The sequence below is a fragment of the Leptonotus elevatus genome, chromosome 11 (assembly GCF_054856555.1).
Source record: "Leptonotus elevatus isolate MCC_2025b chromosome 11, RoL_Lele_1.0, whole genome shotgun sequence".
Taxonomy (NCBI): Eukaryota; Metazoa; Chordata; class Actinopteri; order Syngnathiformes; family Syngnathidae; genus Leptonotus; species Leptonotus elevatus.
Genome location: NC_141249.1, coordinates 20,070,763 through 20,079,505, shown reverse-complemented (window position 1 = coordinate 20,079,505; position 8,743 = coordinate 20,070,763).

Below are 8,743 nucleotides of genomic sequence, written 5' to 3'. Positions count from 1 at the left end.
CTAACTAACTACACCACACCAGCAAGATAACTGAGCTGCCAGTCAGTCAACCAACTAGTAACTACCTTTAGTCAATCAACTAGTAACTAGCTTACAAGTTACCTTAATAACCACTCGACTACCAGGCAACCAACCATCAAAAAAGACTGCCAATTTGCCATCTTGCTAACCAATGGTCAAACTAAACAACCAACAAGCCTACTAACTAATCATTTAACCTACTGATTAACCAACCACCCAACAAACTAACCAAACTAGCTAGTAATAACCAACTATCTACCAGCTATCAGTGAATTACCCAACAAACTTGCATGTCAACCAACCAACAAAGAAGCAATCAGTCAACAAACAGCCTATGATCAAAACAATAAAAGCGACAGTAGCCAACTAACAAAACTAACTGCTTAACAAACCATGCAAACAATAAAAAGAAAACAAGTCAACAACCAACCAACCAAAACACAGCCGACTACCAACTGACAAAACAGCAAACCAACCAAGCAATCTGTCACTTTTCACAATAATACGAGAAAATTTATGTTTTCCGAAGCTCTATATCAAAATTGGATACATTTGTTTCCTTTGAGTTAAAATTGGATACATTTGTTTCCTTTGAGTTAATGTGTAATAAATGCATCACTTGCTATAGTACAAAAGTGAGAGTTGAATGTTAAGGTGTACAAACTGATTACATTTCTGTGCATGTCTGCTGATGAAAGAGTCAACACAGAACGGCCTTTAGCGGCGTGTCTCGCTATTTAGCGTTCCTGCCTGCCTTTCGGCGTCCCCGCGGATTTGAGTGCGGCGGAATTTCCTCAAACGCATCAATTAACGCCGACAGCCCGGCTCTCCCTCTGATCCCTGACATCCCCCGCGCCTCTCACCACGAGACCGCCACAGAAAATTGGAAAAACACACGCGAGAGGCTCACTTCAAGGTGCAATTGTCTATAAAAGGCTTGAAGTATGCAAATGAGGCTTGGTGCAGGTGGCGTTGCATGTGGAACTCACAAACTAACCATGTCACCAATTAAACAACTGATTACAGACACACTAAATAAACGACATCATTGAATACTCACTCACCCAACTGCTAACCAACTATGAAATGACCCACAAACCAGTTACCCAATTAAAAAAAAAAAAACGACCAACCAACCAACCCACCAACAACTAAGAAACCAATTAACCGTTTAAACAACACAACTAACTACTCATCAACCAACCAACTATGCAAACGAATAATTAACATGGCTGATTTGCTCCTAATCCATAGGTTTGTAGACAGTTGGACAGAAAAAAGTACTGACAGAGAAGTCAGTCGATGCGTAGCAAGCGTTGGGGTGTTCTATTTTGGCAATGTAATTGGAAAAGTTGATTTCCGGCTCCAGTGAAGCTGAGAAGTTCCTCAAGGGAAAATAAAAAGGATCCGAGTTCTGCCAGTGTCCATAAAAAGCGAAATGGACAAAAACATCAACGTGACGCTCAGTCAGTCAGTTAGTTTATCACCTCTTTTGTCAGTTTGTTTCATTTAGTTAGTATCACTTAGTCAATTACTCAGTGAATTGGCAGCCACTCAGGAAGTTAATCAGGTCAGTTGGTCAGTCACTGCGTCAATATTACTTAGTTACCTAATCTGTCAGTGACTCATTCAGTTACTCAATGAGTAATTTGTCAAGCAGTCACCAAGTTGGTTTATCAGTCAGTCGATCCGTCCGTCAGTCAGTATTTCGTCAGTCGATTTGAGTTTTACTTCGTCGTTTAGTCCCAGTCAGTCACTTAATCAGGCAGTCAATCCGTCAGCAAGTCAGTTTATTTGTTTGACAGTCAGTCAGTTAGTTACTTTGTCAATGACAGTCAGTTAGTCAAATAGTTAGTCAGCTAATCAAGCAGTCAGACAGTTTGCCAGTCATTAATAGTCAATCAGTCAGTCAGTCAGTCAGTCCTTTATTTAATTAACCAGTCAGTCATTTTGCCTGCCAGTTCGTCAGTCAGCCAGCGAGCAGGGAAGTCAACTTGTCAAGATCATGCAAATTAAGGTGGAAGTTAACAACTCATTGGCTGCTAATGGCTAGCAGCTAGTGACCAATTAAACGTAGTCCTTTTGTGTTATGCTGTACAGCATCTATTTGAAAATGAATATCTTTGTATCACTGATTCTAAAGCATCAGAAAATTAGAAAGCACTAACTTTCTATTTTTAAGGGTTGGGAAGCAACAACACAAACTGCTGTATTTTCCGAAGGTCACTTGGTCAAGGAAGGCAAATATGATCCATGTTCTGCCGTAAGAAGCAAGAAGGGACAAAGACATCAATGAGACCTAAATGTGGCGGGGATGGGGTTTTGCGCCGGCGTCGCTGTTACCGGAAGCGGACGGAAACGCAGGCTCCGGTGACATTGAACGACTCCGTTCATCAATATGGATGAGGACACCAGTTTGGGTGACAATCTCTCCTCACAGTTCATTCGAGTGGGCGTTAAACCTTCCACTCCTGTGCTAATAGCTGCGTGAAAGGGGTTTGAAACATTACCTCCTGCAATTAGATAAGTACAGCAGACGATGACAGCGAAATACTTGTCTGACGCCGGCGCGTCCTTTACTCGCAAACAAAAAAAAAATTCTGGTTGACCTCAACCCGCCATTTCTATATCTGTGCCTTTCACGCGGAAAATGGGGGCAGACAATGTGTAAAAGCCAACTGTGATAGAAGCGCGAAAGGGCCTAAAGCCAAAGCATCGCACAATCAAGTCATTGTCGATATAAACCTTCAACTCAAAAGAGTCTTTTTTTTTATTATTATTTTTTTCTTAAGAGCTCAGCATTGTTCATTCGGAAATGTCATCATCATTGCTCTTTTTATTTATTATTATTATTTTTTTAAATATATATATATATATATACATATATATATATATATATACATATATATATATATATATACATATATATATATTTTTTTTTGTGTGTGTGTGTGTGGGTGAGTATGTGTATGTGCGTGCGTGCGTGCGTGCGTGCGTGCATTTGTTAGCTCACCAGAAAACCTATTAGAAAAAATCTCATACCGTTCACCTAAACCGAACACCAGGAAACCCGAGGGTACCGAAGAAAACCAAGGAAGGCGAAATCCAGCACCGACCAGACACCCCCCATCAGAACTCCTCCCCAGCCCAAGAAACATCCAGACCCCAACAAATCCAAAAAACATAAAATCAAAAGAGTCTTAACGGGCGTCAGAGGCCCGCAATTGACAAAAAAGCTACAACATCCCCCCGAATAGATCACAGAGATGGGCGGGCTCGGTAAACGACAGTAAAACAGGCCAAAATCCAAATCCAGGACCCCCGGGGCAACTGGGAAAAATTCCACACACGCTCACCAAAGTGTTGTCTGAACATACGTGTCGTGCGTGTGCGCTTTGAAGTGAGTCGAAAAGCTGCGTGAAAGTCAGCGTGTGAGCTCGGCTGGCGTGTTTCTTGACAGCAGAAGGAACGTTCGAGCTTCCGAGGGCCTGTCAGTTCGCTGCTGCTGCTGCTTAGCCACACAAATATTGAAGGAGGCAAAGCGCCCGCATGCGCGCACGCACTTGTAAGAGTAGCGACGTGCGTGATTGTTTGCCGCTTTGAGGTGTCATGTTGATGACACGACGGCGTTTGATATTTGCCTCCCTCTGGGAGAGAAAAAAAAAAATGATGCTAAGTGGAATTAACAGTCATTCATCGACTTCGCTGCTGAGCTCCTTTGAACGCCGCTTTGTACTCGTTGCATTAGCAAATGAAACGGTGCAAACGAGAGAAAATACAGCCTTAAAAAAAACTTTTTTCTTTGAAAATAGGAGTTTTTATCGAGGAAATCCGACTTTATTCTCTTCAGGATTCCGAAGTTTTTTTTTCTCGACAAAAACGTGACTTTTTGTCAAAAAGTAAATTCATGAAAGGACATGAAAGCGTTAGCTAAGCCAATTTTTGTTGCTAACCAAAACAGCAGCTCTTTGCTAGGCACATGGCTAGCAGTCCAACTAAATCCTGACTATATTTTAAAGTGGTGCCTTGAGATATGAGTTTAAGAGTTTCGTGACCACACGTGTAACTCAAAACCTGTATAACAAATCCTCATTCCCCATTGAAATGAATGGAAATGCCATTAATCTGTTCCAGCACCATAAAAAAACTGAAAATGTGTTTTATCTATCTATCTATCTATCTATCTATCTATCTATCTATCTATCTATATATATATATATATATATATATATATATATATATATATATATATATATATAATGTAAACATTGTGCCACTATTAGTGGACATGCGGTCAGCTTTATTAATTGGAGCAAATTAAGTCAGAAAATTTAATCTTCATGGAGTTCCTGTTTACTCAGCGACGCAGCTTTTCCTAGAAGTCGTTTTTATTATTTATTTACAATTCCAATGTGATTTTTCTGTCTCGAGAATGACTTCTTTTTTTTCCCTCTCGCCTTGCAGTGAGTCATTTCTGCTCAGCATTAGCATATGAAAGCAGAAGCTGTCGAGCGGCATCAAAAAGCACAAAGCAGCTTTTCACGTCGACTTCACAACATGTGTCACTCTGCTGTCACTCCAAATGGCCGACAAGCAAACTAACGTCGCCTTCCGACGGAATGTTTTTATTAACACAATTACTGTACATCCGACTTGTACCAAAAGAGGCCCAATCATAGACCCTTTTTTTTTTCAAGCATAATGTTGTAATCTGACAGGGGGGAAAAAAAGGGAATTTTTTGGGGGGGGGGAAATAATACGAAAAGTCATGGTTCCTGTTGCAGTGACAATAAAGTACATTTTATTAATGTTATGGAAATAAAGTACTTTAAAAAATAAACACATTTTTAGACAAAAATGTCAGGCTTTTTGAGTTTTAAAAAACTAATCTCAGACTCTTTTTTTTTTTTGATCATATTTGAAAAAAAAATCTCAATAAATGTAAAAAATGTGACTTTACAGTGTGTAATAAGTAACCAACTGATGTCGCTATAGCATAGAATGTAACCAAAATGTATGCATTTAGAAGCATGCACACTACGGTGGCTCAGAGAGTCCACACTTCGCAAGCCTACTTCCAATTCTTATTATGCGTGAACAAACGAGCATCTTGCCGAGCGACGCTGAAAGACCGAGCGAGCCGGATTTAGCTGGAGCAGCTAACAAGAGCGGCTAGCGGGACTTAGTGGGAGCCATTAGCTGGAGTGGCTAACGAGAGAGGGAGAAGCTAAAAAAAAAGAAAAAAAGAAGAAAAAAGTTAGTAAAAGTTTGCGAGAGCAAAGCAGAAGGTGACAAGCGACAGGAGCCCGAATCACGGGACTCATGGAAAAATAAGCGGCAAAAAATAATCATAAGCGAAATATGTCAGCATCTTGTAAGGTGAGACTAGAAGCCATGTCATATAATTAGTGATGACTATTTAATTGAATGAATTATTAGTTCACCACCAGATGGTGCTAAGGATTACACACTGTGGCTTTAAAATAGGGGCAGATTTCATTTTGAAAAAATTTGACTTTTAATGTAAAAAAAAAAATTCTGACTTTACTTTTTTTTAGTTAGTTATTAAGTTAGTCATTTTGGTCAGTTTAGTTAGATGCTTATTTAGTCAGTTAGTTGCAGTCGGTTACTTGGTTAGTCGGTCAATCGGTTGGTTGAGAGTTTGGCCACCGCAGGGTAACAAGATGGCGTCCGTATGTCACGTGACCAGCAGTCGATTCCAGCACTCTTTCTATATGCGGCTCTGGTGTGAAATGTGCATTAGCGCCATCTACAGGCCGCTGATGCCCCAGTCAACTTTCCACCACCTTTGGTGCCGCCTTCATGCGCAGCCGTCATTTGTGTCACTTTTGACGCTAACGACTTCGTCCTGCTCAGTACTTCTGGGTTCCACTCAGCGTTTGTTGATCAATCTTTAACTTGAGTGCATTCTTCCTCTTCACAGCCACGCCGAGCGCGAAAGAGTGCGTAAAAATAGATCCTGGCGTCCCTCAATGGCGCTGCTAACATCTGTCGCTCTTTTTCCAAGTCATACCTGACCAATTTATACCCGTCTACGTTAACACCTGTCAAGTTGACGCCCATAACCGCCAAATTCGTACCCGCTGCTCACTACACTTCACGACCGCCAAATTCACATCCACGTCCAGCTCGTACTCGCCCACCCCGATTGATATCTGCCAATTATCGAGCAGATCGTTCCAATCATCCCGTCGCGTACAGTAAACTTGGGATTTGCTGAGGCGATCGCGCTGGGGAAGACGAAGAACTGGATCGGGAAGCGGAAGCAGAAGCGACGCCAGTCGCTGACGACTTGGCAGCTGGCGTCTTTTAATTATGAGACGTGTCGGCGCGTGCGCGTGCGCGTGGCTTCAATCTGCTGCCTGGCGCCCACACACTCCTTTCCTTTAGTCTCCTCTTTCCCGCCGCCGACTCAAAACACTTGCAATCATACGGTAAACCTTTGCCGATTTGCAAATTTCTCTGTAGCACGTCAATGAAAGTACTGACGAACAAAGGCAGCTATTTTGCGTACCGTTAATTAATGAGAGTGCACTGTATCCCAAAATGGAGGGCCTGGATGTGAGCGGGCTTCAACAGTATTTTCCTGTGACAGATGGAAAAAAATAAAAACACTTTCCACGCGAGAGATGTTGTTTTATGTGCAAATGTGATCTCCTGCAGGAAAACTTTGATTCACGCGCAGTCGTTAATTTTGCAGGCTGGCTGGCGGCTATGATGGATGAGACAGAGGAGGGGGATGAAAGATGGCCGCCGCACTCGGGAGGGCAAAGTCGTCACGGTGACTAACGGCACTACAAACACGACATCGTCATCAACCCCCCCCCCCCCTCCCAGTTCCATCTGCTTCACTTGCCGGCTGGCCGCCAGGCACCGCTTCTGAAACCGTTCAACCTGCATCACCAAGTTCAGTCAGTTAATTAGTCAGTCAGCCATTTCGTACATTTTTCGTTAATCAGTCAGTAAGTCAGTTATTTTATCAGCAAGTCAGTTAAGCAGTCAGAATACTTTTTGGGGATTAGCGGGAGGCACAAACATTTTATGACTTGGCTTCCGCTTGAATCAAGTCAGTCAGCCATTTCGTACATTTTTCGTTAATCAGTCAGTAAATCAGTTAAGCAGTCAGAATACTTTTTGGGGATTAGCGGGAGGCACAACATTTTATGACTTGGCTTCCGCTTGAATCAAGTCAGTCAGCCGGTTGGTTAATGAGCCAGTCTGATCATTTGTCAGTCAGTCATTCAATCAGTTAGCTAATTAGCCAATCAGCCAGTCAGTTCATAAGTAATCTTGTCATTCAGTCAGTCCCTTTCCTGATGATGTGTTCAAGGTGGCTAGGAAATAAGAAACACCTTACGACATCCATTGTCTTGGCATGAATCCGGGGACCAATGGATTTGTACCTAAGGTGTACCTAATCAAATGTCTAGTAAACGCTTCCTCCCCATCTTCTCGGGTGGAAATCTTTTTTTTTTCTTATTTTTTTTCTTTTTTTTCTTCTTTTTTTAATATGACATCCACTTTACAGTGCAGTTTGGTGCTGAATGATGAAAGAGGAGCGTGTCCCACTTTTGACGTCCCACATAGTCAGTCGGCTCTGAATAAGTAAGCGCCTTTGATTTCACATCTTTTCCATTCCCAACTTTTATCATGTTGTAGATATATTGTTTTTTATTGGATGGCAAAGGGGGGGGGGGGGGGGTTGTCAAGCTGGCCCACTTTGCTGCACAGCACACACGCATGTGCACACGCGTGTGCCGGCACATGTGACGCATGGTTATGATCACATTCTTTGATCAGCTTGATTGTTTGAGACCGAGGTCTGAAACGAGAACATGCTGGTTCTTGTGATGGTGGTCGACCTGCTTGTTGACACCGTTAACCAGGTTCTTAGCGTGGTCCTAGATTTGGCTCATGACGCGGTTCTTGCCGTAGTTCTTGATTTAATTTCTAACTTTTTCTTGACTTGGTTCTCGACTTTGTTCTTAACTCTTGACTTAGTTCTACATTTGCTTCTTGACTGGGTTTGTGCTATTGTTGCTGTCTTAGTATTTGATTGGATGCTGCCTTGGTTCTTGAACTCTGACCAGGTCTTTTGTTTCTTGACTGCTTCTCAACATAGTTCTTGACTTTGTTTTTCACTTTGTTCTTAATTGGTTCCGAATGTGCTTCTTCACTGGGTTCATTTGCTTCTTGACAGAGTTCTTGATTATGGTCAGAACTGGTTCTTGACTTGGGTTGTGACATGCTTCTTGATAGGGTTCTTGACTTGGGATTTTGACTGATACTTGACTGTTGGCCTTGTTCTTGATTCTGTTCTTGGCCAGTTCTTCATGTGGTTCTTGACTTGAGTCTAGATTCTCTTCCTGACTACATCTTGACTTCGTTTTAACTTATTTTTTTCACTTGGCTTTCAAATTGTTTATTGACTGGTTCTTGCTATTGGTTCTTGACCTGGTTTTGGACTTGGTACTTGACTTTGTTCTTATCTTGTTTCTTGACTTGGTTGTTGATTGGTTCATGCCTTAGTTATTGACCCAGTTGTTGATTTGGTTCTTGGCATAATTCTCGATTTAGTCCTTAATTTTGTTCTTCACTGATTCTTGTGGTTCTTAACTGGACTCTGGATTTGCTCCTTTCCTGGGTTCGTGACTTGTTTCTGGAGTAGTTCTTGTCATGTTTCTTGACCGGTTTTTGACTC